The sequence below is a fragment of the Colobus angolensis genome, unplaced genomic scaffold (genome assembly GCF_000951035.1).
Source record: "Colobus angolensis palliatus isolate OR3802 unplaced genomic scaffold, Cang.pa_1.0 Scaffold62, whole genome shotgun sequence".
Lineage (NCBI taxonomy): Eukaryota > Metazoa > Chordata > Mammalia > Primates > Cercopithecidae > Colobus > Colobus angolensis.
Window position 1 is genome coordinate 1,602,966 of NW_012119821.1, and position 16,550 is coordinate 1,619,515.

The 16,550-nt window shown below is 35.9% G+C and overlaps 1 protein-coding gene across 3 annotated transcripts in view; it reads left to right on the forward strand.

Annotated features, from left to right (window-relative positions):
• The window catches only part of KCNN2 (potassium channel, calcium activated intermediate/small conductance subfamily N alpha, member 2), a 139,552-nt gene that overhangs the window by 66,987 nt on the left and 56,015 nt on the right, over nucleotides 1–16,550 (forward strand). The window lies entirely within an intron of this gene.

Here is a 16,550-nt window from a genome sequence, read left to right on the forward strand (position 1 = left end):
TTAGTGAGTTTTAGACATAATCTAATGAATATGATTCAGCCACAGGAAATTTCTAGGATGTGAAAGGGGGAAAAAAAAGGAAGGAGGAAAGTGTTGCTGAAATGAAATAGATTTAAAATTTCAGGGTCTCACAGGCTGGCCTTCAGAGAACTGCAAAAGGAAAACGGGCTTAAATTGCAACAGCAGTGTTTCATTCAGGTTAAGCATAAGAAGGAATATCTTGGTAGTTGGAAGTCTTTGACGCTCGAACCAGTTATTAAGGGAAGAAGTGACGTGGACTTTTCTAAGGCTCTTTAAAAATAAGATTGATTTCCTCTCTGTCTGGAATGAAGTTGAGATAGGTCTACCTTGGAAGTAAACGTAATTTGTTTAAGGTTTCTTGTGCCCAAAAAGCCTCTGAGTGATACAAAAAAGCAATTTTAAAAAGTTTTGTGTGTGTGTGTTTTTTTTTTCCGAAGCAATTTTTCTATATGGAGAAGAAGAGAGGCAGCCAGTGGCAAAGAGCATAGCCCCTGTCCTGGAGCTGGACAGCCTGACTTTGATCCCAGCCCCACTGCCTACCAGCTTTGGGATTTTGTGGAACTTTCCCCGACTCCTGTCCCTCTGTGTACTCATCTGCAAAGCAGGGCTACCATAGTACCTACCTCATATGGGTACTACAAGGATTCAAATAAGTTAATATTTTTAAAATTCTATATAAGGGTTTATTTAAAGTCTTAAAAGTCATTATATAAAGACTTTGTATCATTTTTGTTTTACAAGACTCTTTCATACATCTTTGCGGTTGCATGCGTATACTGCTGTCTCATAGCCACGCGGACATTATGTAAATAAACTTTTGCCTGCGTTTAAAGCATTTCCTGTTTAGAGATTCAGATATTTGTAAAGTGTATTGGAACTGTTCAGAGAACCCAAAGCAACAACACCTGCCCGCTATGATGCTTTTGGCGCCTTGACAGCAGTGGGTCAGGTGGTGTTACTGTTACAGTCTGTAACCCAAACTGGCTGCCTCTGAGGACACCGCTTTTCCAGAAGCTTTCTCAAGTGGTGGTTGTTTTCACCAGAACACCTTGATTACCTCCTCACTGGAGGTGCTGCTGGCGTCTTTCTTGCTCCTGGTTTCTGCTTCCAGACCAATGACCCTCTCTCCTCGCTCCTTAAAAGACCTCCTGCTCATGCTCCTTAAAAGGACAGCACTTTTGCAACACATGCTTTAGATGCTCTTTCTTGTTGCAGTTCTCCACATATTTTCCTCCTGGCTGCTCCACCTGAAGATTTACTAACTTTCTTCACCACCTCAGCAGTCATCATTCTTGATGCCATCAGTACCCACAGAGACAGCGTATCCTAGACTCCCAGGTTCTTGGCTTTCTTGCTCTTGGCCTCTATTCCACCTCAGCCACCCATTCCTATAGTGCTACCCTAGACTAGTGATTCACAACCTTTACTGTGCATAGAAGTCACTTGGAAGTCCTCTTAAAATGCAGTTAGATTCAGAAGTAGGCCTGGTATGGGGGCTTAGGTTCCGCATTTCTTATAGGCTGCCAGGTGAAGCTGATCCTCCTGGTCCAAGAACCGTTTTTTGAGTAATAAAACTCTACACTTTCAAAATCTTCATCTCAAGCATCCTAATTTTTGGACACCTCCTATTACTTAAAAAATATTTACACCCCTGTGTCAAATGCCAGTCTGTTGACCTTACCAGTTTACATGGTCCATAGTGATTGACAATCCCTCCTTTGCACACATCCTCAATAACCTTTCATGCTCTCCGTTCACCATACCCTACCTGGAAAAACCAGCCTTGGTTAAATCAGATGCTCCACCTGCTCTGCCCGGACCCAACCTCAGATCATAGCTGCAGGAAAAAACACACAAACAGGCTGACAGACTCACTTTACATTTTTGTCTCTCTGCAAATCCTACTGGCTCTCCCTTAAAAATTATGTCCTGAATTCAACTTCTTAGTACCTCCTCAGCTGCCATTGTAGTCCAGGTCACCACCATTCTCATTATTAAGGGAAAATAGGTTGTCAAGCATTTCTCATGTAATTGCCTTCCACCTTGGCTCCCTGTGGCCACCCCTGCACCCATGCTCAGGTCCCCATCAGCAGCCAAAGATCCTTTTAAAACATGTGAAAAAAGGTTAGGTGCAGTGTGGCTCATACCTGTAATCCTGGCACTTTGGGAGGCCAAGGTGGGTGAATGACTTGAGCTCAGGAGTCTGGGACCAGCCTGGGCAACATGACAAAACCCCATCTCTACCAAAAAAAAAAAAAAATTAGCTGGGCATGGTGGCACATACCTGTAGTCCCAGCTACTTGGGGAGCGGAGGCAGGAGGGTTGCTTGGCCCAGGATGTTGAGATTGCAGTAAGCCGAGATCATGCCACTGCCCTCCATCCTGTCTCAAAAACAAAACAAAAAAAGTGAAAATGATCATATAACCTTCCTAATCACAAGCCTCCAGTGGCTTCCCATTTGTACTTTGAACAAATCCAAAGGGTGGTGGATTTTGTCAAATACTTCTCGTGTCTATCAAGATGCTTATATATTTTTCAGATGTTAATCCAAGCTTGCATTCCTGTCATAAATCCCACTTGGTCATTTTGTATAATTCTTTTTACCTGTATGTGTTGCTGAATTTGGTTTGCTAGTATTTTGTTGAGTTTTTTAAAATCCATATTCATAAAAGATATTGTTGTATAGTTTTTTTTTCTGGTGATGTCTTTGATTTAATCTCAGGTTAATATTGACTCACAGAATTAATTAAATGAAATGTTCCTTCCATTTTTTGCAAGTATTTGTGAAGTGTGAGTATTAATTCTCCTTTAAACGTATGGTAGAATTCATTGATGATTTTATAGGCCTCGCCTCATTTTTAAAATTTGTGCTGAATGTGAATATCTAGAACATTTGTGGTCATTTGAACTAAGTTTTGAAACTGTCGTCATTTTTACTGCTGTTAGAGAATGAAGAATAACAGCCATCTGAGTTCTTTTTAGACGTTTGTATTGGTATCATATAGGGAAGGGGAAAGAATCACCCGGACTGCTCATAGTATATCACATCTTACAGGATTCCCTTTGTGATTGTAGTTTTATCTTTCCAATCATTTCCCTCAGCTTTTAGTTAGATTCTCTAATGGAAGCATATAAAATTAACTTTCTCAATTGTTTCGTAGGATGAAACATTACACACTCATAGAGGAAAGGAAAGTTTCACATTTTGTAGACTACAAGAAAAGTTTGCTTGTTGTGGAATGGGGAACTTTTTAATGATCCCATCTAAACTGAACCAAGTGGGAACATGCTTATCGCCAGCTACCCACCTGCACCCAGATTCATCTCCGTCCTGCCACAGCACTCACCATATTTCCTTTATTTGTTCTCTTCTCCCCCTGTACCTTCTCCTCTTCCAAGAGCAAACTTGTCCTGGAACTTCCCTGACTTCTAGCTCACCAAGTTCTCTATTTTCTGCTCACCTGGTACTTTAAGAATCTTGCAATTTCTTGGAAATATTTTCCAGTTAACAATAACAAAAAATTCATGACATGTGGGTTTGATGGGAGTATTCAGACTGCAGGGGAGAAAGAAGACAAAGGGGGAACATTCACTAGGACCTTGGACCAACTGAGCAGAGTGGGACTGGCCACTGTGGGGACACTCCCATAGGTGGAGCTAATGGGTGATAGATGTCGCAGACAGCCCAAGTGGCTGTTTGGGTATTTGGTTGGCTTCTAAATTCCCATCAAACCAATCCCACTCTTGTTTATTATAGAGTCCTATTATGTTAATATTGGTCCCAGTGTTTATAGAATTTGTACCCTGGAGCAGTTTACTCCATTTGGTGATAAAAGCACTATACAGGAATATTCTTCACATATGTGCTGATTTTTCCTGGAACATTTCCTTGCAGCTGTCGGTAAATGGGGCCTTCCCCAGATAAAGGAAATCTCTTTCTTGGAAAATCTTTGAAAATAAGTTTGGAATGCTAAGGGATAGCCTTATTAATAAGGTGAGGAATAAATGAAATGACCCATAGGCCTTTGGAAGCTAAGTGTTTTATTCTGCTTAACATTTTAATGATGGCTTTGGGCCTTCTTAGCACTGCATTATAACAGAATCAACCCATTATAGATAAATTGGTACCATTAATCTAAAAGTGGTAATTCAGACTTACATTTACTGTGCCTCTATCTCTTGTGAGATAAAAACACATCATAATGGGCATTTACTCCTAGAAAAGGGCATTATATGTATGAGAAGGTAGAGTAGAAAAACTGTAATACCTCGGGCCTGTTCTGTCTCAAGTTAAGGGTAGAGCTGTACTCATTTCAGTTCATTTAAGAGCTGGTCAAGGATTCTTCTCTCTTCCTCTGTTTCTTTATATCTTTCATATTTATTCAATGAAAAGTTGATAGCTCTTTAATCTGTATTAGGTCTCAATTTTACAAAGTGATTTTGTTAGACTGTAGTTTTTCATTTCACTCTGTTTTATGAGGAGTTTCTCATTAGAATAATGAATGTATGTGTTTTAATAACAAATAGAATAAATAAAAATCCCTTAAAGGGACAAATATTAAATGAATCTGCTCTATCATTTAATGGGAATTGCTAGTTACTCAGATATATTTGCAGTACCTTATTATGCTAATGGAATAGTTGATACCTCCTAAAGTATAATCCTATTCCTTATATCTAGAAAATACTAGTTTTGAACTCTTTAGAAAAACATGTTTTAAGCCTAACTTAGTTTTTTGCATATTTGCATAAAAAGTATGCGTATTTATTATAAAAGCATTTTGAAAACGCAGGTAAAGATCAAATAAACTAATTTCATTGAGATATATTCTATTTTAATACTACTGTGAAAATTATGTAAAAATGTATTTATTTGTTGGTTTTTAATTTCTCAAGAAATAATCTTTTAATGCAGTGAACATATCTACTGCCCTAAAAAATCCCATCAGTCTACCTGTTAATCTCTTTTTTCTCTATTCTGTCCCCGTAATCCCCGGCAATCACTGATCTTTTCATTGTCTTCACACTTTTATCTATTTTAACATATCATGCAGTTGAATTCATGGAGTGTATGCCCCTTTCAGATTGGCTTCTTTCACTTAGCAATATGAATTTAAGATTCTTCCATATCTTTTTGTGGCTTGATAGCTCATTTCTTTTTAGTACTAAATAATCCATTGCCTGAATGCACTACAATTTATTCATTTACCCATTAGAAGGCATCTTGGTGGCTTCCCAGTTTGGGCAATTATAAATATAACGGTTACAAACATTTCATGTGTAGGTTTTTGAGTGGACATAAGTTTTCAAGTCATTTGGGTTAATATCTGGGAGCATGATTGATGGATCATATGGAAAGAATATGTTTAGTTTTGTAAGGAACTGAAAACCTATCTTCCAAAGTGACATACCATTTTGCAGTTCCACCAGCAATGAATGAGAGTTCCCTTTCTCCATATCTTTATCAACATTTGTTTTGCAACAACAAATGCTGGTAAATACAAATCAAAACAACAATGAGATACCACTATGTACCTATTAGAATGGCCAAAATCTAAAAAGAATAGAAAGAATCAATTTCGGCTATTCTAGTATGTATGTAGTGGTGTCTCATTGTTGTTTTGATTTGTATTTCCCTAATGACAGATGATGTGGTGCATCTTTTCATTTGCTCATTTGCCATCTGTATATCTTGTTTGATGTGGTGTCTTTCAGATCTTTTGCCCATTTTCTAAATCGGGTTGTTCATTTTCTCATTGTAGGGTTTTAAGTGTTCTTTGTATCTCTTGGATATTCCTAGTCTGTGGCTAGTACTTTGTGTCCTTAGCAGAGAAGTTTTTAATTTTAATGAAGTCCAGCACAATCAATGTTTTCTTCCATTGATTGTGCCTTTGGAGTTGTATCTGAAAAGTTCTTGGCAAACCTAGATTTTCTCCTAATATATTTTCTAGGATTTTTGTAGTTTTCCTTTTTACATTTGAGTCTATGATCCATTTTGAGGGTTTTGGGGTTTTCTTTGTGAGTAGAAAGATGTAAGGTCTGTATCTAGCTGGTTTTTAACATGTCAATGACCTGTTGTTCTAGCATCATTTGTGGAAAAGACTGTCCTTTCTCTGTTGATTTGCCGATATCAATGATCAGTTGATTATACTTGTGTAAGTGTATTTTCTACCCCACCTATTCTGTTACATTAGTCTATTTGTATATTCTTTCACTATTACCACACTGTCTTGATTAATGTCACACTATACTAGGCCTTGAAGTCAAATAGTATTATTCCTCTAAACTTACTCTTCTCCTTCAAATTATGTTAGTTATTCTGGGTTCTTTGTTTCTCCATATAAACTTTAGAATCAATTTTTTGATATCCACAAAATAAGTTGCTGTAATTTTGGTTGAGATTGCATTGAATCTTTAGATCAAGTTAGAAGAACTGAAATCTCAACAATTGTTAGTTTTTCTATCTATGAACATGGAATATTTGTTTAGCTTTTCTTGGATTTCTTAGTGTTTTGAAGTGTTCGTTATAGAGCTTGTACATATTTTGTTACATGTATAACTGTTATTCATTTATTTGGTGCTAGTGTAAGTGGTATTGTGTTTTTTAAATTCTATTTCATTGCTGATGCATAGAAAAGTAATAGACTTGGATATTATATTTGTATGCTTCAACCTTGCAATACACTTATTAGTTCCAGTGTTCTTGTCCCTTCCTTGGGATTTACAGAGAAAATCATTTATCTGTGAAAAAGATGGTTTTATTTCTTCCTTCTCAATCTGTGTACTATTTTTTCTTGTCTTTATTAGCTAGAACTTTCAGTACAAAGTTAAATAGGAATGATGAGAACAGACATCCTTGCCTTGTTCCTGATCTTAGCAGGAAAGAATCTAGTTTAAGTGTGATATTAACTAATTATAACTGTAGGTTTTCTGTAGATGTTTTTTACCAAGTTGAGGAAATTCCCCTCTATTCTTAGTTTCCTGGTAGATTTTACCATGAATGGGTGTTAGATTTTTGTCAAGTGCCTTTTCTACATCTATTGATGTGATTATGTAATTTTTCTTTTTTAACCTGGTGATGTGATTAATGGATTACATTGATTTTCAAATGTTGAACCAGCCTTGTATGCACAGAATAAATTCTATTTAGCTGTGGTATAAAAGTGTTTTGTACTTTACCTAAGTAAACTTGCTAACATTTTTTGAGGATTTTTGCATCTACATTTATGAGATATATTGGTCGATAGTCTTATGTCCTTATCATGTCTTTGGTTTTGGTATTAGGGTAATCCTGGCTTTATATAATGGGTTAGAAACTTAACCTCCCACCCCTGCTTCTGTCTCTAGAAGACATTGTAGAGAATTAGTATGATTTCCTCTTTAAATGTTTGGGAGAATTCACCAGTGAACCCATCTTGTCCTGGGGCTTTCTGTTTTGGAAGGTTAGTAGTAGTGTTTTGGATTTCTTTAATAGATATGGGCCTCTTCAGGTTTTTTTTTTTTTTCTTGTGTGATTTTTGGCAGATTGTGTCGTTCAGGGAATTGTTCCATTTTATCTAGGTTGTCAAATGTGTGGGCAGAATGTTGTTCATAATATTACTTTGCTATCCTTTAAACTTTATGGAATCAGCAGTGATGCCCCCTCTTTCATTTCTGATGTTTGTAATTTTTGTCTTTTTTCCTTCATTTGCTTGTCATGACATTTATCAATTTTATTAATCTTTTCAAAAAACTAGCTTTTGAATTTTCTGATTTTCCCCATTGACTTCCTGTTTTCCACTTCATTGATATCTGCTCTATTTTTTTTTTTTTTTTTTTTTTTTGCTTACTTTGGGGTTAACTTCTCTTTTTCTCATTTTCTAAGGTGGAAGCTTGAATGATTTTAAAACTTTTTTCTTTTCTAATATATATATTCAGTGCTATAAATTTGCTTCCAAGTACTGCTTTTGGTGTATCTCACAAATTTTGATACATTGTATTTTCAGTTTCATTTACTTTAAAACATTTTTAAATTTCTCTTCAGAATGGTTCGGGGACCCGTGTACTATTTCAGAGTTTATTGTTTAGTGTCCAGGTATTTGGGGTTTTCCAGTTATCTTTTTGTTTTTGATTTATAGTTTAATTCTATTTTGGTCTGAGAGCACATATTGTATGATTTCTATTCTTTAAAAATTTTTAAGTTATCTTTCATGGCCCAGAATATGTCTATTTTAGTGAATATGTGAGCTTAAGCAAGTGTATTCTGCTGTTGTTGTGTAAAGTATTCTATAAATGTCAGCTAGATCCAATTGATTGATGGAGGTCCTCAATTCAACTACGTTGTTACTGATTTTCTGCCTGTTGAATCTGTGAATTACTAATAGAGAGATGTTGAAATCTCCAACTATAATGGTGGATTTGTTCTTTTCTCCTTGCAGTTGCATCAGCTTTTGCTTTATATATTTTGATGCTCCGTTGTTAGGCCCACACCCAATCAGGATTGTTATGTCTCCTTGGAAGAGTGACCTTTTAACATTATGTAATGCCCCCCTTTATCTCTAAAAGGCTTTTTTGCTCCGAAGTTTGCTTTCTCTGAAATTAATATAGCTACTCCAACTTTCTTTTGATTAGTATTACCATGGTAAATCATTCTCTGTTGCCTTACTTTTAATTCATGTGTGTCTTTATTATTAAAGTGGATTTCTTGCAGACAACACATGGTTGGGTCTTGTTTTATTCACTCTGACAGCCTCTTTTGACTGATGTATTCAGACCATTGGTGTTTAACGTGATTATTAGTATAGTTGTATTATTATTTATCATATTTTTCTTTATTTTCTATTCATTGCCCTTGTTCTGTTATTTTTTGTCTTCTGCTCTTTTTCTGATTTCTGTAGTATTAATTGAGTATTATACATGATTTCACTTTCTGTCCTTGTTAGTAAATCAATTATACTTTTATTTTTTTTCTGTTTGGGAGGTTTCTATTGAAATATCTTCAAGCTCAGAGATTTTTTTTTTCGTTAGCTATGTCCAGTCTACTAATAAGCCCATCAAGACATTCTTTATTTTTGATGCAGTGTTTTGATCTCTAGCATTTCTTTTTGTTTTTTTCTTACAATTTCTATCTCTCTGTTTACATTACCCATTTATTCTTGTGTGCTGCCTCTTTTTCCTTTAGATCCCTTAGCATACTAATCATAGTTATTTTAAATCCCAGTCTGATAACCCCAACATTCCTGCCATTTCTGAGTCTGGTTAATGCTTGCTGTGTCTTCAAACTTTTTTATTTGGAATGCCTTGTAATTTTGTGTTGAAAGCCAGACATAAGATACTGGGTAAAAGGAGCTGGGATAAACCGGTTTGTTGTAATCCCCTGGTATTATACAAGAGCCCTATTGATGTAGTGGTTAGCTGTGAGAAGAAAGCTCGTTCTGTAGTCCGGTGATTAGTTCTCAGTGGTTTAGTAAGTACAGGTCTGTGGGCTGTGACTTGCATCAATGCTTCTCAGGGTTTTTTCCTCTCCCATCTAGATGCAACAGGGAGGCTAGAAGGGGCTGCAGTGGACTGTTTTCCTTCCCTCAAATGCCAGATCACTCCGGTGGGGAGATGGGGAATGAGGTGTCTGTAATCGAGTATTTCCCGTTTCCCAAGTGTTTAGGCTCTGGTGAAACCCAAGGTGGTTAGAGTCTGGTAAAATAATTTCCTATGAGGGCAAGCTATTGTTAAGAACAAAATGTTCTGGGCTGATATAATGGTTACTTTTCCCTTTTCTCCACTGGAAGCAGGAGGGGGTTTTTCTATGATCTTTATCCTAAGATCCTATTGGAGCTCCTGCAAATGAAACTTAGAAAAGTGTGATGCCACTCTCAACCCATCACTCCCCTCTCCTCACCCCTCACCCCAGGATCAGGCCTTCCTGAGTTTCTTTTCTCTCTCAAGCTGGTGAGAGCACAGTCTCTAGCAATTATAGTCAATTACCTTTTAAGTATCATTACCTGAGGCTGGCCTCAGAGGTGGTTTCTGGGTGGTTTTTGTTCCAGGTAAGCTGCGGGTTTTCTTTATCTACCTGTGTCCCTAGTTTTGAGAGTGGTGGCTTGTCTTGTGACCTTAATTCTCTGCTAGATCTAAGAAATGTTGGTTTTTAGTTTTTCACTTTTTTTTTTTTTCTTGTGAGTATAGGAGCGATGACTCTCAAACTCCTTTGGGCCAGAAACTGGTAGTCTAGAAACATTATTTTTCATTACTTCATAGTATTCTATCAGGTCGATGGTGTCTCACGCTAAACAAAACTCCTTTGGAAAGCAGGAGAAAATCTTTTAGTTCGATCAAAGAGCCAAGTATAGGCATCACAGAATTTGCTTTATTTTTACTCTAAAAAAATTAGATGATTTAGATATTTTTAAGATTATTATAATGTTATTTGGATGATTATAATTTTATATATTCAGTTACACATTTTGCATTCTTTTCATTTAAGCATTCTACATCATGAGTAAATGTGAACTGTTAAGTGATAATCATTTTAAAGTATTTTTATGTTTTTACATGAACATGAAAACAGTTTAGTTGCTGCTTCTACAGTGAAATCATATTTTGGGTTATCTTCAAGAAGGCACAATTCCTTAAGTAGATAAGTTAATGAGCATTTGGACTTTTACTTTTGGTCATTACGCTTCTTTGTAAGGATGCCTTAAATTTGGCTAGTTTCTGTTTTCTCTCAAGTAGGGGTTTTTATCTCTGACAACCTGGAACTGGTTCGCATTGTAACTTGTTTGTCTTAATCTTTTTGCATTTGCTCTACAAAGCTGCATTTCACACCTCCTACTGTAATGGATCAGTGCCGGTCATCTCATTTTACTTGAAATATGAAATGACACCCTGTTGGTCATCATCACCCTACATGTCTACCAGAAATGAGAAATTGTCCTTAAGAATATACTCTGTCAGCTTGGAGTTACAAGTACCAAAGTGGTTACAGTATTTTACATTGGGTTTTGTAGTACTTTTTAGGTTTTAGGTGTTTAATCACTGTAACAGATTTAGGAATGGTTTCCTATCAACTGTGAGATAGTCTGTAACACAGTATTTTGTATTTTAGTGTATAATCAGTTCAGGTGATTCTTTTTGTTCCCCTTACGGAATCATTAAATGAACGTAAAATTAGGAGGGCAACAAATGCCTCAACTTAAACGATCTTGGTTTACTTGTATGCCATTTGATCAGATGAATAAGGCCTTAGAAAATCAACTAAATAAAGTCAGCATTCGGAGTCCTGACTTTGGCCTTGCTGTGTATTATGAAATTCCACCTAGACATACATGCCGGAGGGTTGTTTGGTTTTTTTCCTCACGACACTTTGTTTCTTTATCTTTTGTACTATGTGTAATATTGACATTTAATGAAACATATCTGTACATTTTTAATTTGGCTAAATAAAGGCATACAAGTATGAAAGGGAAAAAAATCAATGAGTGAATCATGTAGTTCAGCTTCCTAGCATTTTTTCTAAAATCTATAGAAACTTTGAAACAGTGCTATCCAATAGAACTTTCTGCAGTGATGGCAGTGCTCTTTTACACTATCCAATGTGATAGCCACCAGCCAAATGAGGTTATTGAGCCTTTGAAATGTGGCTGGCATTACTGAGGAATTGAATTTTTTATTTTATTTAATTTTACTTAAGTGGCATTTTGAGCTAGTGGCTACCATATTGGAGAGCACAGATTTAGGTTTTTATTTGTGGGTTTTTTTTTTCTTATTTATAAAATGGGTGTGTGTGTGTATGTGTGTGTGTATGCATGCATGTGTTACAAGAAAAGCTGAGCTTTAAGTACAAGTCTTTCATTCAAGGAAAGGTATCAAGAAGAGAAATTGGCACCAAAACAGCCTAATTGGATATATATATATATAGAATCTGTCCAAGAAATCATTTAAAACATAGTAAATTTGGTACACAGAATTAAATGGACTTCTTCCCAGAACAATGGAACAACAGTTGAGGAATTGAAAACAGTGCTTCTAGAGAAAGAGACAGTGGGAACAGAGAGAAGTGGAGGAAGAGAGGATGTGAATGAATGCAGGGGTTATTTATTGACATTTTAGCAATTTTAATTGAGGTGATATTACTGTACTGGCTTTGTAATATAGTAGGGGGAAAAGCTAATTTAGTCTAGCTTCTTTTTGTAGTGAAGACTCAATAGTTAAATAAACAGTGCTCTGCAGAATCTGTTTATTCCTTCAAAACAGTTAATCTTCTTTCAGACTAAATATGGCAAGAGCTAAAAGTAGAAAATAAAACTGTTACATTGACAAGTTTGGGGACTATTGAAAGTGTTACATAATTCAAATCCTTCTGATTAACTTGAGTGTTCCAACTACATGTGATCCCATAATAAACAATAGTTTAAAATTAAAGAACCAGCGTTTTTGTAGGACTCTGCTGTTGTAAGAGGGTCTTCATTCTGCCGGGAAGGTGGCAAATCAGGAGTCTGGGGAAGAGGACATTGAGAAGCAGTCGTGGATCTATTTGCCTGGGTGATATTTGAGTAAGATTTTTTTCCGGGTCGTCAGTAAATTTGTTTTTGGCTTTTCTAAACTTTCTTTCTTAGTTCTTTTTCTTAAATATTTCTTTTTCTCTTGGTTTTTACCTATTCCAGAAGATTATCATCCAGTTCTAGGAGCATAATAACATGTTTAAATGTTGTGACCAGTTAACACAAAACACAAAGCCCCACGTTATCTACACCAATCTGTTAATATAATTCCTTTCACCTTTATCTCTTTCTTTATCTTTTTCTAAAGCAACTGTACAGCTTTTACTTCCTTGGAGAAAGAAAACAGATTGCCAGCAATCTGCCACATTTGAGTGTTGTGGTCTGAGTGTGACATTTCTGAGCATAGTGATTCCAGTAAAACATGCTTACTATATTTACAGTTGAAAATGTAGGAGTGCCAGATAGTAACATAAAGGGAGGTTGAAAGTTTTACATAATGAGATGCTTAGCATCAGCTCGGTTTGGATGAACTGCTGTATGGACACTAATTCCCATCATTCTGTGTGACTAGATGGAATTTTGGCTGGGTCATTGGCATTTGGGAGGATTATAATAGAGGAAAGTGTAGAATTCCAGAGATGGGACATAGTGGTATTAGAGAAAAAATATTTTTGTTGCATCTTTTGATCTTTTGAGGACAGGATAGAAAAGGGGCTTAGCAGCTAGAATATCTAATCTCACGCCTCACTTAAAAATATATATATTTACCTAGAAGATCTTTGGGAAGGTGCCCTGATGCTCCCAGGGGTAGTTTAGTCATGCCAACAACAGTAACAACAACAAACAGTCTCTATGATGCTTCCTCCTGTCCCCATTTGTTGGGGAAAATGGTGATGTCACCATGCTTCAGACCTTCCCCTGGCATGTTGTCACTATGCCTACCAGCCATCTTACCTTAGCACTTGGTCAAAAACAAATGCGCCCTGGCACCTCTTTAAGTTCTATTTTCTCTTATTTGCCTGTCTGAAAACTCCTGTTGCTCTTATGAACTGAACAACTAAAGTTGCAAAACCCTAATGTTAGAGAATCTCTTTCTACAGATAAATGTGACAGCCTTGGTACAGCAACAAGTGCGTTGGAAAGCACATTTAATAACTTTCTGTAGTGTCATTATAAAATATGTTAATATTAATAGAGTAATTACAATATATTTTAACTGTAAGTTTAACTTAGACATTATAGTGCATGCATTCAAATAAAATTCAAAGGAAAAAAGTACGGTATATAAAGAAATCTGAAATTTTATATTCAGTAAAATGATAGACTTGATATTCTTATAACCTTTTATGTAACATCTAGAGAAGCTGGACAAATGGACACCCAGAGCTAAGAAAGGTGTCCAAGAAAGGAAGGGAAATCTCCACATGCCTACATGTATGTATGTAAACATATCAGCAGAAATGCAAGTAATAAGCTGGCTCTCACGCTTCAGCTACTCTGAGAACCACTTCTAATCTTGGTAATTAAGAGCCTTAACCTTTTTAGGTTCTTTTTTTTAAAGAGAAAACCACAGTAAGAATATAATTTATATTAGAAGATGGTATATAGTCTCTCTCTCACACCACACTGAATAGCAGATTTTGTAGCAATGTGCACAGTTCTTACTAAGGATCAATGTTAACTACTCTTTTTTCTATTGTACTCCATTCTGTTTTATTACAAAATGCTGGTCATAATGGTGGTTCTCAGTCTTGACACCTAGAAGCCATAAGAATATATATGCCAGGGTCCCACCCTCAGTGATTCTGATTTCATTGGTCTTGGGTTGTGGCCCAGGAGTCAGGGTTTTAAAAGTTCCCTGGGTGATTCTAATGCACCACCAAGATTAAGAACCACAACACTAAATTGATTTCACTATGTACTAATAGAACTTGACAGCATATTTCAAAACCACTGCTCTAAAGGGATATACCTATAATGAAAGAATAGACTAAATATAAAATCTCCCACCACAGAAAGAAAGCTAAACAGCAAACATAAAAACACCCTTGATTCCCAGGCTGGGTGGTGTGTGTGCTTGGTGAGGTTGTAGGGGTAGAAAGTGGTCTACCCTAAAGAATATGTAACCAAAGGCCTACTCACACATGCTTTTGAAAATACATTACAAGTTCAGAAATCAGCATTTAAATCCTTGGTGGGTAACACCTCGAATTGCATGGCAGAAGCAAACACAAATCTCTCTGAAGGGACACACCTTCACTCAGGTTCAACTGGGTGTTTTTTCTGACATAAGACGTAAGCCTCCCTCTACCCAACCACCCAAGGCTGCAAGCTGCAGCCACCATGAGAGTGAGCGAGCAGAAGCACCAAACAGAAAAATGGAATACTGTGTCCCCCAGAACTTCAGATATGTAGAGGAGGAAACATGTTCTGTCTCAACTGATTAAAGAAAGATAAAAGGAAAAGCGTAAGACAGAGGTATGCTATCAAGAAAAAAAAAAAAAAAAAAAACTGGGACAAAAATTAAAAGAACCAAAGAGGAATCTCAGTGGATAGGCAAAGTATTAATAACAGATTGGACACAGCTAATTTATAGAGATGTAGTAAACTTGACGATGGAACTGAACAAATATTTGTCAAATTTTGCATATTCCTTATCTCTGTAGAAGTGGATAGAAAACATGAAAGAGATGAAGAAACACATGGGCACAATGAGATGTTTTAAGTGCCTCAAATTGGATTTCCAGAAGAAGAAAATAACAAAAAAGGAAGCATGGCCTGGAATTTTTTAAAAGAATAAGATACGAATTCTCTGTTTCTGGAAGCCTAACAGATCCAAAGCCAAGTAAAGAAAAAAGAAATCTACATGTAGACACACGAACTTAAAAGGAGTCAGAAAAAGAAAAGAAAAAACTTGCCACAATGATTGCTGATCCTAGAACATCCTAACATAAAAAACTAGAGCTGAAATATACTGCCATATTTCTAAACTGCTGAAATAAGTTAACTCCTAACCAAGACTTCTGTGCCTTCGTAAATTTAATTTAAAAACAAAGGCAAAATAAACGCATTAGATAATTAAAAAGTGAGAGTATTTACCACCAAGTCCTCACTAAAATGACTTCTAAAGTATTTCCCTCAAAAAGAGGGATGAGATCCCAGAAAGGATTTTTGACATCTGAAATGTGAGAAGGAATAAGGAGAAAAGAAAATATAGCCCTCCGGATAAATGTAAACAAACAGGGTCTACAAATAACAAAACAGCACTAAAAATGAGTACTTGGGAGGGTGAAGAAGGTTGAACTGAGGAGGTGGGTGACATGGTACAGGCGTGATTAGATTTAAAGCCTTCTAAGGGCCATGCACCTGCACTACTCAGGGGAAGCTCGGTGGGGGGGCTTTGAATTTTAAGTCTACAATCAAGTATGTCTTATTAAAAGTTATAAGTATAACCTGTAAAGTAATAAAAATAGAATGTATAACATCTAAGCAAATAGAGAATAGAAAATGTGTGGTATGAAGGGAGCATATAACAAACAGGGAATTTTTAATAGAAATTTGAACAGAATGTGATGGCTAAAACTCACAGATGTTAGTGACCACAACAAATGATATTATTCATTTTTTTAATTCTACCTATATAAAGCTTACAAGAGTTATATCTAAAACAAGTATGTCAATGGGTTGAAAATAAAAGACTGGAAAAGATACAACAGGTAAATACTAAAACAAGTTTGGTGTCACTGTTAATATCTGATAAAAATTGTATTAAAAGCAAAAACTAGTAGGAATAAAAAAGATCATTACATAATGTAAGCTACAATTAACTGCAAAGTTGTAATAATTCTAAACTTGTTTATGTATACTTTATATAGCCTCAAAATATATAAAATAAAACGGCAAACTAGAGTAATTAACACATTTACTATTATAGTGCAAGGTTAATACAACTCAGTATTCACTGTTAATATCTGATAAAAATTGTATTAAAAGCAAAAACTAGTAGGAATAAAAAAGATCATTACATAATGTAAGCTACAATTAACTGCAAAG